The following is an 18,449-nucleotide window of genomic DNA, read 5'->3' as shown; positions in this document are numbered from 1 at the left end:
CGCGCGGCTGTCTTCAGTTGCTGCGTGGAGGCGACAGGAGCGGCGGTGTATTCTGCAGCTCCTGTCACCTCCATGCAGCAGAGCTGGATGCGACGCTGGAGGTCCGTGGATTACGCCGGACATGGAGGGCTTTTTGGGGCTTATTAAATTGGTTACGAGGGAATTGGTTTGTGTTTTTTATTTCTAATAAAGGATTTTTTCAGGTGTGTGTGTTTATTTACTGTAATTTACAGATTAATCATGGAAGGAATCTCGGGGAGACGCCTGACATGATTAATCTAGGACTTATTGGCAGCTATGGGCTGTCAATAACTCCTTATTACCCCGATTTGCCAACGCACCAGGGCAAATTGGGAAGAGCCGGGTACAGTCCCAGAACTGTCACATCTAATGTATGCGGCAATTCTGGGCGGCTGCTGACTGATATTGTTAGGCTGGGGGGCTCCCCATAACGTGGAGCTCCCCATCCTGAGAATACCAGCCTTCAGCCGTCTGGCTTTACCTGGCTGGTATTAAAATTGGGGGGACCGCACGCCGTTCTTTTTTAATTATTTAATTATTTATTTCACTGCACAGTATACACACGCCCACCGGCTGCTGTGATTGGGTGCAGTGAGACACCTGTCACTCAGCGTGGGGGCGTGTCTCACTGCAACCAATCATAGGCGCCGAAAAGCAGGAAAGCAGGGAATACGAGATTGATTAATGAGCGGCAGGCTTTTTCAAAAGAGGAAAAGCCGCCGGAGTTTAGTGAACAGCTGTGCAGCGCCGCGGCAGTGATTGGGGAACGGTAAGTAAGAGAGAGGGGGGAGAATGACCGACAGACTGTGAGAGGGGGACAGACAAGACAGAGAGAGACCGACAGACAGATAGAGAGACCGACCGACGGACTGAGGGAGATGGAATAAAAAAAAAAAATGACCGACATCGCTAGTAAAAAGCACAAAACGTGTGTTTTGGACATCGGAGTGCCACACAATGTTTTTACGTAAAATCTTTCATGTAATAATCTCAAAAAGTAACATACACCAGCTCTATCTCACTATTGGGTATGTGCCCTTAACATTTCCGCCATGAAAATTCAATTTGGTGTCATTTTGGAAGGTTTTCTGGCGAGTCCGTAAAAATGGCGTAAAACTCGGACAAAATTGTTCACAGCTGTGACTTTTGAGTGATAAATGCTTCAAGGCGTCTTCCCCATGCTGTTGCCATGTCATTTGAGCACTCTTCTGAGACTTTTGTGACATTTTTAGGGTTTCTACATGCTGCCGGGGCTCATTTCATAAAAATACTCGGGTCTCCCATAGGATAACATTGGGCTCAGTGCTCGGGCCGAGTACACGAGTATCTTGGGATGCTCGGCCCGAGCCTCGAGCACCCGAGCTTTTTGGTACTCGCTCATCACTAATATTTATGCATGTTTCATTTTTTATGCGTAATCTATATGTGAAACATTGTGAATTTGCCATTCTTTCCCCTCACCTGCATCCTTTGTCTTTTTTAAAAAAAAAAATTAATCTTTCTTTTTTTTAAATTCATTTTCCCGTGCATCCCTTCCCTGATGTTCAGGCTTATGTAATCTTTATATGTCCTTTCATTAATAGGACTGAGAAACTAACCACACGACCCGTCATTCCAAAATTAAGATCTTTCTGATCCACACAGAAAATCGAGGATGCACTTTTCCATGTGACGCCACCATGCTTCAAACAACTCTGAATATATAGATTTTGCGTTATATGTATAGAGACCTGATTATACTTACCTTCTGGTGTGATGTGCGATTGTCTCCGCGCGATCGCGCCTATGGCCGGGGCAGGGAGTGCGCAGCCGCAGCCGTCCATGCGTCGCGCGCATGCGCGGGAGCCTTGGGGACGCGTCCATGCTCCCGCGCATGCGCGATTGTGACGTGACGGCCTGCGTTTCACGCGACTTCACCCGGCATACTGACGCGACCGCCGACAGCGAGACTTCCGGGTCTGCGGTGATTATCGTTACATATTTAAAGCCTGCTATCTGGGATGTGTGGCACGAGACGCCTTCACCCTGATGAAGATTGCCATTTAACTTAACAATCGAAACGTACGTAGGTTATCTTGAGGCTCTTTCCTGATGGAGCCCCCCTCCTTTCTTTACCTCGCTGGGCTGATTTTTGGTATTGCACCATAGGTACTGTCTATATCTGCCTGTGCAGGGATTTCAGTGGGGTCATCAGCCGAGTATGAGCTGCGCTTAGCACTGCGCCATATTGTACAGGAGCTTTATGATTCTGAGAGAGACAGCATGATAATATGTATTGCCCATATGTGTTTTTATTGACTTTCTGGATGTCTACCCCCACTGTGTCTAATAAAATTTGTATTTTTGCACTTAAAAAGCTCTTGTTCTCCTCTCTATACTATATCAATGAGTTTGTTCTAATGGTGTGGGTTTCCAGCAGCATCTGGAACCACCCTTCATTTTCTATGGTCTTTTGGAGTACTTTTTCCTTAACCATAAACAGTGATAGGCAACAATAGACCAGATCCTAGGCCCCTTCAGTGGGGCTCGCTTTCTGAGTTCATCTGGAGTTTCTTTGCCGCTTTGCACCTGGATCTGTGGGTCTTTGGAGCGAGGCTATGCCACGGTGACGGTTCTGGGAGCGGTTGTAATGTAGATGTCGAGTGATGGATTTCCAGCTCAGGGTATTTCTCCAGAATGATCCCCAGTTCTTCGCAGATCCGTCTTATTTCAGCAAATGTTTTGCCTTGGTAGTGTTTCCCGTTTGCTGTTATTGCAATGCTAAATGGGAATAACCAGCGGTATGGAAATTGGTGTTGGCGTAACACGTCTGTGAAGGGTTTTAGCAATCGCCTCTTGGTCAGGGTGGTGGAGGCAAGATCTTGAAATATCAGGATTTTGGAGCCTTCGTAACTTATTGAGTCAGCTTCTCTTGCTTTTTTAAGAATGAGTTCTTTAATTCGGTAGTCCAGAAAGCGGCAGATGACGTCCCTTGGTGGTTCCCCTTATTTGGGTCGGGGTCTCAGTGATCTATGAGCCCTGACCAGCTCCACTGGATCAGAGTCCGCCAGGACAGAGAAAATGCCTTGTAGTGCCGAGATCAGAGCTTCATTTGCTACCGATTCTAGAAGACCTTTTAATCTGAGGTTGTTTTGCCTTTCTCTGTTTTCATGGTCCTCCAGAATGGCATGTATTTGATTGACACTGTCCTCCTGTTGGCGAAGGCAAGAGATGATAGCATTGGAGGTGGTGGTAATAGTGGCATGAGAAGCTTCCAAGGTTTCCACTCTGTGGCCTATTTGGCCAATATCTTGTTTGATGTCTGAAAGTTCTTTTACTACAGGCTCCAAAGCTTTATTGAGAATCCGTTTAATAAAAGATCTAGAGATGGGGAGGCTCTTGCTGGTATCAGCACCCTCTGTGTCACTTTCGTCATCTTCCATATCTTGTACATCATTAGTAGATGTGCTCTGGAGGCTGTCAGTTTCAGCTTCCGCAGGGTGTAGGTGTTTTTTGAGAAACTTATCGACATCAGCCTGGGTAGTGGACGCGGCTGGTCTAGGCAAAGAACTGGCCCTTTTGTTGCCAATTTTGACCATGTTGAAGCCGATCACTTGTAGTATTATGTTTAAATGGAGAGGGTGGAGGTCAGGCCTATCTGCTCCCTCTGAGCAGCTCGGAGTCTAGAACATTACATGCCCCTAGTGAGGGGGGGAGCAGGCGAGGAGAGAGTGTCTTTATGTTAGGGGTAGATCTGTGTGACAGCTCTCTGTATCAGCTCTACTGTAAAGCCCCACTGGTGTCCTTAGGGTCAGGAGAGGTATATGAAGCCGGATCTTAAAGTGTTGTCAGAGTTCGCTTATTGCTGCCCCAGTTATGGGGGTCCTGTCACAGACCGTCAGGGCACTCAGCAGTGGGGGGGGGAGGATCAGCCCCTTTGATTTGTAATCTCTTCGTGCTGTCTGTAAAGGGGGTCCTTTTTAACGGGGTTCCGTTCCACCCTCCTCTCCCCCCACACATTGGGTCTCTAGTTTATGGTCTTCACTCGGCGTCTCCCTCCCAGCACCAGTCCCTGCTCTCCCTGCGGACAAATGCCCGGCAGCGTGTCAGGCCTCTGATCCACGTGGGATAGCCAGCTATGGAGGGGGACACCGAGGTGGCGGATGCCTGCGCTTGGGCTTGTGAGGTGCAGCAGATTGGGCTCGGGGCTCGCCGAGGGTCCGTGGGGCGGGTGTGGGGATGGGCGTCCAGGGAATTCACACTCACCGCCTGATCTCCCCTCCGGTCCCAGCGAGGTCTCCCGTAGTGCCGCCCGCAACCACCGCGAAACTTCCGACTGGGTCCCAGGAACTCCGAGCAGCCGCCAGAGGATCAGACGCGGCTCGTGATCTTCTCCACTCCTGACCTGTGATCTTCAGGAGCCGGTAAGTGCCGGCGCCCTCCTTCCCTGCAGGTCGTCTGGCTTGCTCCCGCGTCCAGTGAAGTCACCGCACTGTCTTCCGTCCTCGGGTCCGGGCGGTCGATTACTCAAGATGTCGGCGGTTCTTCTCCGTTCTGCACGGGACGTGGGGCTCGCCGACTAGCTTGGTCCAGGTCGGAGGGGGGGTAGCAAGGCCTCCACACCCTGATCTATTCAATCTGGACCCGCTGCTGTTCTCCGGGTCTCCTCCAGCGTGTGTTTGTCGTCCTCAGGGGTCACGCCATTCGGGCCTCGCCGCCTCCAGTGCCGTTCCCGGTCTCAGTGTTGAGAGGCTCCTTGGGGGTCCCAGTGTGGGTGAGGTTGGAAAATGGGGGTCTCCCGCGTCCAGGGGTGTTCCAGAGACGTGGATGGTGGATGTATTTTTAGCAGGGGACGATTTCCAACATTTCTGAATGTTTCCTTCTCAGTGTCGCAATTTCAATGTTAAGGAGTGTATAATAATGCATTCATATCCTAAAAAAGGGGAACTATTTTGGATACATAAACACCAAACATTGTCACTGTCACCTGTGGGCTTAAAAGAAGGCATGGAAATAACCTGGCTGAAAACATCCCCTATTAGTTTATTGATAAAGGGCAGAATTATAACGATAGTATTATTCTGGTAAAAGAAAAAAATATCAATTTATTTAATTGTTTATTAGATATAAAACTTGTGGAGTACGACATCTAGTGGCAGAAAGAAATTATGACCACTTTTATTTATATCAAATTCTGGGCTTCTGGTGGTTGTATAATAGGAATTACAATTAGCAAATATTCTATACTTTGCAGTAGCTTGACCTTTCCAGGCTTCCGTAAGGAATAGGTTCATAAGCCCAGCTCAGTTCATGTTAAAGAGGTTGTTCGGTCACTTTATGTGACTGCAGTCTTCTGAATCCTTACAATGCACACACCAATTACTGTTAGGATTCTCCGCTGTTGCTGGTGAAAGTGAGTGGTCAAATGACCACAAGTATGTAATTTGCATACATGCGGCCACTTGCCGACTAAATGTTCTCAGCCTATTTCAGTACAAATGAAATGAGTGAGCACTCAGCACTTCTTGACAGAACGTAGCTGGAAGTATTTGTAATGGGTTTTCTGGGACTGTTACATTGATGGCCTATCTCTCACGGTCATCTTCTGTTTTTTTAGAGACTAGTGACAGGTTTCGAGATATAGAAGAATACAAGGCACTCCCAAGATTGACTGCAACGTGTGCTTTATTTAATGTGCATAACAACAAAACGTTTTCGGTCCGTAGACCTTCCTCAGTAAGCACATTCGTGGAGAGGAATTCAGCGTGGGTGATTAGCGTGGTGTCCACCGTCGCATGGAGGCTGCCTAAGGCTAGGCCATCAATGTTAAAGACCCAGAAAATCCCTTTAAGCTACACCTCCTCATACTAAGCTGTGCTCACTTTTCAAAGAGCTGGCTGAGCTGGTGTAAAGTCTCCTAAAGTTTTAATAAATTCAACAAATACCGTATTTTTCGGACTATAAGACGCACTGGACCATAAGACGCACCCTTGTTTGCAGAGAAGGAAAATAGGAAAATAAATTTTTAAGCAAAAAATGTGGTCATGACGCGCTGTTACGGAGCGAGGATCTGCTGCTGACACTGTTATGGGGGTAATGTCCCCAAATTCTCTACTAAGATACCCCATCCTGGTAATGATCCTCCTGCCTTGTATATGATCCCCATGCTTGTATACATATGTCCCTCATCCTGCTATATACCCCCATCCTGCTATATACCCCCATCCTGGTATATGGCCGCATCCTGTTATATACCCCCCATCCTGGCATATGGCCGCATCCTGCTATTTACCACCATCCTGCTATATACCCCTATCCTGGTATATGGCCGCATCCTGCTATTACCCCATCCTGGCATATGGCCGCATCCTGCTATATACCACATCCTGCTATATACCCCCATCCTGCTATATACTCCCATCCTGATAAATACCCCATCCTGATAAATACCCCCATCCTGATAAATATCCCATCCTGCTATATAGCCTGCATCCTGTGGCACACAAAAAATAAGTGTTTATACTCACCTTTCCTCGCTCCACGCAGCATCGCTCCTCCTCCTGTCTTGTCCAGCAGCAGCGCCGCTGAGTGGAGCCGGCCACAATCCCTGCAGCATCGCGATGTCCTCCTGTCTGTGCCGGCCACGGCTGTGTGTGGACACGTGAGCACAGCGATTAGGTCATCGCTGTGCGCATCGCTAGCCTCCACACACAGCCACGGCCGGCAGACAGGAGGATGAGCGATGCTGCAGGGATCGTGGCCGGTGAGTGTACTGATTCACTGCACCCCGTGCTGATGATGCGTGGAGAGCAGTGAATACAGCCGCACATGATCACTCCAGGCTGTAGTTGCCAGGGATCATCTTGCAGGCTGGCTGTTATTATGCGCGCACCCCCCGCCAATCATCCCGCCCACCTGTCAGTGCCGACTTCAGCGCTGAGAGATGATGGGCGGGATGAATGGCGTACATATTAAATGAGCGGGCCCACATTGTCACGGCAGGCGCTGCTACAGCCTGCTCGTGCCCCTGATGACCCGCAGCACCCTCATTCCCCGCAACCCTACATTCAGACTATAAGACGCACCCCCTACTTTCCCCCAACATTTGGGGGGAAAAAAAGTGTGTCTTATAGTCCGAAAAATACGGTATATGTTATGTCAGTTTGTTTCATGAATCAGGACCTAACTGTCCATATTCAAAGTACTAATGAAGTGACATTAATGTCACACTTGGTATCCACACTTCTTACAAGCATTGCTCTAGCCATAGTGCAATGATGCCCAACAAACTATGATAGTCATTAGCTATCATGGGTTCTATTCGGTGTTCATTCTTCCCTAGACTTAAGTGTTGCTGCCCCCTACTGGCAAGTTAGACTAAAGGTAGGCGCACATAACATCTTTTTCAGGTGGATCCGCTTTGTAACTTCCTGAAAAAGCATTAAATAAATGCTAAAATAATTGAACATAAAAACCACTTGCAATGTAAAAACGACTTGCTTTTCATGTTCCGTCTTTTGAGCTTCTTTTAATAGCTTCAGGTTTTCAATGATGCAAAGCAGTGAAAAGAATTGACCTGACTATTCCTCAGGTGGCTTTTGCCTGGTACTTTCTGACTAGTTCATTAAATTCAATTTATATTAATCCCGGTGGCCAAAAGATGCTGTAAAAGATGACCGAAAAGTGTGTTCCAAAGCATCTTTGGCCTAAAAAACTTGCCATGTTCACAGACTTTTAAAAGACATTGTGTGCACATACCCTAAGGCTATGTGCCCACGCTGCGGAAAATTTGCGGAATTAGCCACGATTTTTTTGTCTTGGAAATTCCGTGGATTTCTCAAAAATCCGAAGTACAGCTGTGACGCCCCTTGACTAGTCAGGGCGTCACAGGGTACTGCATGATCTTTATCTCTTAGTGCAGGTCTCAACCCCCCATGGTTCTGGGTTCCCAACCTATAGTACTACCTCCATCAGCATCCAAATCCCAACCACACCTCACACCACAGCCTGTCAGACACACCAGTGGGCTGCTGAGCTAGAATAGGGTCGCCCATCTAGCGGTCAGGCAGACTGGTGGGAGGGAAGTAAGTGAGTTGAGTGGTAGCCATCCAGTGGTGAGGAGCTGGGGAGTGTGTGGCTCCCGGGAGCGAGAGGTTGGGTCGCAGACGGTGGTCTGAGACCGGACGGAGGAGTCGGAGACCCGGTCGCGGGGTATTGAGGCGCACTAGCGCAATGAGGGGGATAGGGCTTATCAACCCAAGCAGCCCACAGAAATCACAAGCGTAATCCCTTGAGAGCACAGTTCCACTACAAACAGTAGGGAGCGGAGCCCGGACAGCTTTATGTCAACGGGCCACCAGAACACTTAAAATTTGTGCACGGAGGCAGGCTTCGGACCACCCGGCAGTACTATAGGGGACGGATACCCAGACGGGCTCCCTCAGCAGAACCCAGAGACTTGGTTCACCTTGTTAACAGAGTCTGCTTTGCGGCCGCATCATCACCAACACTGCCTGAGTGAGTACATTGTCCTACCTTGCTTTACACTAGCCCTGCGCTCCCCTGCACCAGCGTTCCACCATCCCAGAGTCCCGGGGCCTCCCCTACCCGTGGAGGGAAACATCATCTGGCTGCCCCCACTCCATCTCCCCCGGGTACTCCCCTTATCGCGAACCACGGGTGGTGTCACAAACTATTATCCCCTGTAAATAACTCCCTTTATATTTGAGTGGCCGCAAGCCCTGGGTCCAGAGACCCTCGAGCCACAGCAGACCCCCAGATCCGAGTGGTTTGACCGCTGCAGGGGCGGCACACCTCAAATTTACCTGTCGTCATGAAGAGGATTCAAACAGGACCCACTAACCTGGGTGACGTGCGCCTTGAAAATCCAAGCTGCGGTGTCAAAACCCCGTTCCCGTCTTTTCCGCCATCTTTGGCGCCAAAACGCCATCTTCCTGACCAAAAGCGCACGAAGCAGAAGCTCTGCCCCTAGTCCTGAGAGTGTGGCCGTAACGGAAAGTTACCAAAACTGAGGAGCCGTGACAGGATGTAACAGCGGAAGTGAAGCAGGGATGCCAGGACTCTGCCATAAAGTTCCTGGACACCGCAGAGACAAGATGGCGGCAGCAAGGGACTGGTCACCAGGGCCATAGGAGTTTGCTTGCAGGTTGGGTCGCAGACGGTGGTCTGGGACCGGAGGAGTCGGAGACCCGGTCGCGGGGTATTGAGGCTGGGTGCCTGGAGCTGGTCTTGGGGAACAGGAAGCAGCTCGAGTGTAATAACCGGTCCGGGACCGAAAGCACGGCGGGGTACTGTACCCTAGGTCGAAGAGTATCTTCAGGCGACCCATCAATTAACCTGCGGAGGATAGTGACTTTATGGACTGTCCCCAAGAAGCTCAGAGATCAGGGGCACTAGCGCAACGAGGGAGATAGGGCTTTCCAACCCAAGCAGCCCACAGAAATCCCATGCGTGAGCCCTTGAGAGCACAGCTCTACTACAAACAGTAGGGAGCGGGGCCCGGACAGCTTTATGCCAACGGGCCACCAGAACACTTAAAATTTGTGCATGGAGGCAGGCTCCGGACCACCCGGAACTGACCGGAGGTATGGCTGTTCTGCTCAAAGCAATGCAACCCAAGCAAGGGACTCAGCAACCTGTGACCATTGAACTGGCCTCCAGTTCTGATGACCTCCTACTGCCACCAGTTCCTGATCGTTTTGATGCTGATGGACAGCCGATATGCCGGCACTACGACAAAGTTGAACACCTTACCCATGGGTGCCCCTGGAATACCCAGAGTAGGGGGGCTGGGATTAGCCCTCTGGCACCACCAGCAGCCAAACAAGAATTACAGTTTTTTTTTAAAATGCTTTTCTTTTTCCTATGCAAATGTTGATATTGCTTGCATGATGATACTGCTGACCAGTAACTGTTGAAATGTTTGAAACTGTTCATTTATGGTGCCTCCCATAAAGGGAAGAATGTTATGTTATTTGTTTAATGCATACAAAAATAATGTGGTGTACTAACTTTAAATAATTGCAGCCCGGGAGTGCTGCCATTTGCTGTGGGGGAATGTGGCGCCCCTGAGGCTTCAGTCACCACAGAGTATTGAACCTTATTTTAGGTGTGATCTCCTACTCTGGTAAGGAGGGGGTTAATCACCGGTGTCCCACATTCACACTTTACATAAAGCTTAGGAGCCTTCTTTCTGGGGAGCTGTGCTAGGGTAGGCAGAGGGGTGGCCAACACAAAGCTTGGCACTGCCCCGGTTGCTAGGACAACCACCTAGGGGGTGGTTCCACTTGGGGTTGAAAAGGAGCATCACACACACAATCAATAGTCAGTCTACCTGGGACATCAGTTCTGGGGACACTATACCACTTCCTTCTCTCTGCACAGGGCTTGGGGCTGGGGGTGCTACTGCTCAGCCCAGGTGCCTCACAGCTACAAGGACCACGCTGAAAAGGGACTTTCTTCTTCTTTTCAACACCGATGACTTCTCCCAAATTACCTGAGTCCGACGGAGCCCATCACAGCAAGTGATCGGTATTACTCGGGTGAGCGGCACAACACAAAAAGTGAGTAAACAACCTGGAACTGCAGCCATAGACTCTGTCTCTTGATTACTGGTACTGCCGCTCCCCGCCTTCATTACTACTCCCCTCATCATTCTCCCTGGGGCCCGCTCCACCTGTGGAAAACGATACCACCCATAGCTGCTTCTACCTTCTGCCCCGTAAGTCAGCAACAATAGCGGCGGCCCATTCCCTGGCCGCATACCACAGGTGGCATCACGACAAACACCTCACCACTACCCCCATCATCCTATCCCCCAGACATTTCTTTTACACCTCGGCGCAACAGAGAAGGGCTAGGCCACCCATGACAAGCGTCAGTCGATGGCCCGGCGACGAGCAGGTTAACCGTCTGCCCCGTGGGGCGCTACATATACAGCATTGTGAACAACCTCTTCTTAACTCAGCATACTTGGTATCTTCAGTATTACATCAGATAGACAGTAGACAAGGTGGACAGCAGTGTAAGGGTTCTCTTCTTACTTCTGAACCCCTGGTATCGCTATTAAAGCAGAAAGACAACGCGGACAGCAGTGTGAGTGGCCTTTTTTTTTACCAAACTCTCCTGGTACCTCTGATACCTAGAGTCCAATGAGCCCGGTGCAATATTTGGACCCCTATCATGGCCCTTTCCTATAATAATTTCCCCTATCCTGGCCCCTTCCTACAATATTTTTTCTCATCCTAGCCCCTTACTTCCAATAATGTCACCCCATTGTGGCCCCTTTCTGTAATAATATCCTACATCATGGCCCCTTCCTTTAAGAGTGTCCCCCATCCTGGCCCCTTCCTTTTCATTTTTTTTTTTTTTTCTTTTTAGAGCACCATTGATTCCATGATGCTTTACATGAGAAGAGCTTACATACAAAAACAAATATAAATCACAGTGAACAAACTAATAATGACTATACTGGTACAGAAAAGAGAGGGTCCTACCTTTGTGGGCTTATACGCTGCATATCAATGGGTAAGGAAACAGTAGGTCAGGGGGGATTGCGGCAGCTACTGTGGTGGTCGTTTGAGACCTGAAAGCTTTCTTGAAGAGATGTGTTTTCAAGTTCTGTCTGAAAGTTCCGAATGTGGTGGATAATTAATCAAATGTGTTGGGGCACAGAATTGCAGAGGATGGGGGGTATTCTGGAGATGTTTTGGAGGTGATTGTGTGAAGAACTTATAAGTGTGGAGCAGGGAACAATGTCTTGGGGACTGAAGATTACATGATGGCAGATATCAAGAGATTTGTTCAGAGATAAACAGAGGAGACAAATTATAGACCGCTTTGTAGATCATTGCTAGTAATTTGAACTGGATACGTTGGGAAATTGGGAGCCAAAGAAGACATTTGTAGAGGGCAGAAGCAGAAAGGTAGATCTGAGCGTAATCAGCTTGTAGGTGTACTGAAGGCCATGGGAAATTATTATTGTCGCAGACCAAATGTATAGATTGAGGAGAGAAGGGTCCCAAGATAGAGCCTTGGAGGACACCAACAGAGAAAGGGTAGGATGATGAGGTAGTATGGGAGTAGGAGACACTGAATGTGCTGGTAGAAAGGTATGATTAGATAGAGGGAGAGGGCAAGGTCTTTGACACAAAGGGAAGAGATTGTTTGTAGTTGTAGGGAGTGGTCGAAGGTAGAGGATTGGTCTAGAACGAGGAGTATAGAGAATGGTCTGTCAGCTTTGGCAGTACGTCATTAGTAATTTTGGTTAGGGCAGTTTCGGTGGCGTTGTGGGGAAGAAGCCAAATTGTTGTGGGAGCAGTGGGAGCAAAATTTAGCATGGACATGCTGTTCAAGAAGTTTGGAGGCAATATGGGACAAAAGCTGGATGCAGAGGTTGAGTCGAGAGATGATTTCTGGGGATGATCGAATACTTCGATTATTAGGCTTCGCGAATATTTTCCGAATACCTCACCACTATTCGACAATCCGCGAATATTCGATGTGCAATGTAAGTCTATGGGAAACCCGAATAACAACTATTTGGAACTATTCGGGCTTGCCATAGACTTAAATTGCGCATCGAATAGTGGAATAGCGGCGAGGTATTTGGAAAATATTCGCAAAGCCGAATAATCAAAGTATTCGATCATCCCTAATGATTTCTTCTAGATAGTAACTTTAAGAGAGTCTTTAAGGAAGCCTTTCATGTTCTTGGAGTTCACTGCTGCTGCGTCATCTGAAGGCTGTGAATACTTACCAGAGTTCACAGCCTCCAGGTGTCCCAATAGCTGGGAACTTCAGAAACCTTAAAGGCTTCCTTAAAGATTCCTTTAAAGTTTCTGGGCCTCACAGCTGCAAGGAGATCCAGTGGCTGTGAGTCCTGGTAACCTTAAAAGAGCCCACAGCTAACGGATCTCGCGGCAGCTGTCAACCTGGTAATTTTAAGAGAGCCTTTAATGTAGCACCCAAGGGTCAGGGGTTGCCAGGCACGGGGTCTTGTACCTGCTTGTATTCATCACCGGGCCTGTGTGGTGGTCTGGAATGTCGCAGTGGCTTGCCCGGCTTCGAGCCACAAGGTGTACACCAATAAAGAGGGATGATGATGGGGGATTGTAGTAGGATGATTGTCATGATGCCACCTGTAGTACGCAGCAAGGGATTAGCCGCCCCTGCTGTCACTGTCCTCTGGGGCGGATGTTAGTAGCAGCTAGAGATGGTATCGCTCCCCACAAGTGGAGTGGGCCCCGGGGACGATGATGAGGGGAGTAGTGATGGAAATGGGCTTTGGCACCAAGGCGTGGGGCGCCGGCGCCAGTAATCAGAGTCCGAGTCAGTTGCTGTGGTTTCAGGTGTCTTTACTCACTCTTTGTGCCACTCGCCCGGGCAGTACCGGTCACTCGCAGTGATGTGCCCTGTAAACCTCGGATAAATTAGAAGTCACCGGGGTTTGAAAGAAGAAAGTCCTTTGACAGAGTTGCCCTTCCAGCCATGAGGAACCTGGGCTGAGCTCTCCGCTCCAAGCCGCAGGCCCTGTGAAGTGAAGTGAAGAGAAGAAAGTGATGGTGGTGTCGTGTCCCAAAACTGGTGTCCCAGTTAGAGTGACTGGTGATTGTGAGTTTGCTCCTACTTCTACCCCAAGTGGAATCCGCCCTCCAGGAGGCTGTCCTAGTGACTGGGACAGTCCCATACTTCATGTTGGCCAACCCCCTGCCTACCCTAGTCTAGCTCCCCAGTGAGAAGGCTCCTAAGCTGTATATAAGGTGTGAATGTGGAACACCGGTGATAAACCCCCTCCTTAGCCGAGGCGAATACTGCACCTTAAATGAGGTGCAGTACTCTATGGCGACTAGAGCCTCAGGGGCGCCGCATTAAGAGAGCCTTTAAGGCTCTTGGAGATTCCTGATGCTGTGACATCTAGAGGCTGTTGTGGCGCCCTGGACAAGCCAGGACGTCACAGGTACTGCCAGGGCCAGATTAAGGTTGGTGGGGGCCCCTGGGCAGAAAATCTGGTGGGGGCCCCATAACGTTAACATTTTTAGCTATAACAGTAGAGCGCGAACCGTAGCATTTAGATATAAATCCAATGAACATTTATCTTATCCTGTTCTGCCACATTCAGATTTCCAGTACTACAATACAGACACAGTCCAGGATAACTCACAGCAGTCACTTATACACAGAAAGTAGAGTTAGGCTATGTGCGCACATTGCGTTTGTCTCTGCAGAAATTTCTGCAGCAATTTGAACAGCACACGTGCGCTTCAAATCGCTACAGAAAGAGTCCGTAATGAAAAGCCAATTTCATGCGCTCTGAGTGCAGCCCCTCCCATAGACAGAGCAGGGGCTGCATCCAAAGCACATGAAAGAAGTGACACGTCACTTCTTAGAACGCAGCGCTTCAGGCAGCAGCCGAATCGCTACACTCTAATACGCCACGTGCGCACGGCTCCTGCATAATCTTCATAGATTGTGCTGGGGACGCAGGACGCATGCAGTTACGCTGCGGTGCAGATCGCAGCGTAACTGCATGCAAATACGCAACGTGCGTACAGAACCTTACTCACATATTTTTTATTGATCCCAATGTTAAGGCAGCCAGGGCCGGCTCCAGGTTTTGTTTTTGTGGCCTCCGGGTGAAAGAGTCTCAGTGGACCCCATTCACACACAGACATGCACACACACATACAGGCATACGTATATATACATATTTGAAGACAAATTCAGAAAAATACATATAAACAGACAAATATATGCACAGTCATATACACTGACATACATGCAGACACAGACGCATTAGGGCTCATGCGCACGTTGCGTAATTTCATGCATTTACGCTGCGTATAGCACTGCAGTGTAAATGCATGCGTCCTGCGTCCCCTATACAAGCTATGTAGATTGTGCATGATACGTGCGCACGTTGCTTTTATGAATGCTGCGATTTGGGTGCTAAAATGTTGACCCAAATCTGTGAGTTCATAAAATGAGCATGTCAATTATTCCGTGCGCTATGGATGCAGCTCCCACTCTGTCTATGGCGGGGGCAGCAGCCAGAGCGCATGGAATCGGCATTTTTTGTAAAGAAAAACTGCATCCATTATGCAGTGTTTCTGCAGCGATTTGACGCGCACATGTGCTGTTAAATCGCTGCAGAATATTCAGTAGTTACGTGCGCATGAGCCCTTACAGGTATTAATATGGGGAAATCGCCAGCAGCCTCACTCACCTCTCCCGCTTGTTTCCGTCCAGCTCCTTCAGGACATGTGGCTGTGTTTCACGATGGCTGTCACTAACAGACATGACTGCACACTGACAGCACTGCTGTATATACATCACAGGAGGGGCTGGGGGCTACAATATATACATTACAGGAGGGGCAGGGGGCATAGACGTTACTGGAGTGGCAAACAGCTCTGGTGGTGCACTCATTACTGGGATGGGTGACATAGCGCTCTGGGGGACCCATATAGTTCTGGGGGGCTGCACAGACTGCTTCTTACACACACAGCTCTGACACACACACACTGCTCTGACACACACACACTGCTCTGACACACACACACACACAGCTCTGACACACACACACAGCTCTGACACACACACACACAGCTCTGACACACACACACACACACACACACACAGCTCTGACACACACACACACACACACAGCTCTGACACACACACACAGCTCTGACACACACACACACATCTCTGACACACACACACAGCTCTGACACACACACAGCTCTGACACACACACACACAGCTGACACACACAGCTCTGACACACACACACACACAGCTCTGACATACACACACACACAGCTCTGACACACACACACACAGCTCTGACACACACACACACACAGCTCTGACACACACACACAGCTCTGACACACACACACCGCTCTGACACACACAGCTCTGACACACACACACAGCTCTGACACACACAGCTCTGACACACACACACAGCTCTGACACACACACACACAGCTCTGACACACACACACAGCTCTGACACACACACACAGCTCTGACACACACAGCTCTGACACACATACACACACACAGCTCTGACACACACACACACAGCTCTGACACACACACACACAGCTCTGACACACACACAGCTCTGACACACACACACAGCTCTGACACACACACACAGCTCTGACACACACACACACAGCTCTGACACACATACACAGCTCTGACACACACAGCTCTGACACACACAATGCACCCACCCATCACCCCCTACACACACACACACACACAATGCACCCTCCTTTACCGCCTACACACACACACAGACACACACACAATGCACCCCCCATCACACCCTACACACACAATGCACCCCCTTTACCCCTACACACACAGACACACACACACAATGCATCCCCCATCACCCCCTACACACACACACACACACACAATGCACCCCCATCACCCCCCCACACACACACACACACACACACACTCAAATACAATGCATCCACCTCTCCTCCCTACACACACACGCAAATACAATGCACCGCCCATTACTCCCCCCACACAAAACACACATACAATGCACCCACCCATCACCCCCTACACACACACACACACACAATGCACCCACCCATCACCCCCTACACACACACACACAATGCATCCCCCATCACCCCCTACACACACACACACAATGCACCCCCCATCACCCCCTACACACACAATGCACCCATCACCCCCTACAAACACACACACACACACACTCAAATACAATGCACCCACCTCTCCTCCCTACACACACACACAAATACAATGCACCCCCATTACTCCCCCCACACAAAACACACACACAATGCACCCACCCATCACCCCCTACACACACACACACACACACACACACAATGCACCCACCCATCACCCCCTACACACACACACACACACACAATGCATCTCCCCATCACCCCCTACACACACACACACACACAAATACAATGCACCCCCCATTACTCCCCCCACACAAAACACACACACAATGCATCTCCCCATCACCCCCTACACACACAATGCTTCTCCCCATCACCCCCTACACACACAATGCATCACCCCCCCCCCACACACACACACACACAATGCACCCCCCCATCACCTCTACACACACACACAATGCACCCCCCCATTACCCCTCCCCCCCACACACAATACAATGCAACCCTCATCACCCCCTACACACACAAATCACACTGCCCCATCCCTATACACTCCTGCCTCCCCCCTCCCTCGGAATACAGTGCCCCCCCCTCTCCCTGTCACAAAGCTGTGTTCCACTTCCTTCACAGATGTTCCCCGTTATGTGTCCTCAGCCCCTCCCCTACAAACACACACACACACACTCAAATAGAATGCACCCCCTATCACCCCTCCCCCACACACACACACACACACAATGCACCCACCCATCACCCCCTACACACACACACACACAATGCATCCCCCATCACCCCCTACACACACACACAATGCACCCCCCATCACCCCCTACACACACACACACAATGCATCCCCCATCACCCCCTACACACACACACAATGCACCCCCATCACCCCCCCCCCACACACACACACACACTCAAATACAATGCACCCACCTCTCCTCCCTACACACACACACAAATACAATGCACCCCCCATTACTCCCCCCACACAAAACACACATACAATGCACCCACCCATCACCCCCTACACACACACACACACACACACACACACAATGCACCCACCCATTACTCCCTACACACACACAATGCATCCCCCATCACCCCCTACACACACACACACAATGCACCCCCCATCACCCCCTACACACACAATGCACCCATCACCCCCTACAAACACACACACACACACACTCAAATACAATGCACCCACCTCTCCTCCCTACACACACACACAAATACAATGCACCCCCATTACTCCCCCCACACAAAACACACACACAATGCACCCACCCATCACCCCCTACACACACACACACACACACACAATGCACCCACCCATCACCCCCTACACACACACACACACACAATGCATCTCCCCATCACCCCCTACACACACACACACACACAAATACAATGCACCCCCCATTACTCCCCCCACACAAAACTACACACACACACAAATACAATGCACCCCCATTACTCCCCCCACACAAAACACACACACAATGCACCCACCCATCACCCCCTACACACACACACACACACACACAATGCACCCACCCATCACCCCCTACACACACACACACACACAATGCATCTCCCCATCACCCCCTACACACACACACACACACAAATACAATGCACCCCCCATTACTCCCCCCACACAAAACACACACACAATGCATCTCCCCATCACCCCCTACACACACAATGCTTCTC

The sequence above is a fragment of the Anomaloglossus baeobatrachus genome, chromosome 6 (assembly GCF_048569485.1).
Source record: "Anomaloglossus baeobatrachus isolate aAnoBae1 chromosome 6, aAnoBae1.hap1, whole genome shotgun sequence".
NCBI classification, from domain to species: domain Eukaryota; kingdom Metazoa; phylum Chordata; class Amphibia; order Anura; family Aromobatidae; genus Anomaloglossus; species Anomaloglossus baeobatrachus.
Note: the sequence above shows the minus strand (reverse complement) of the source record.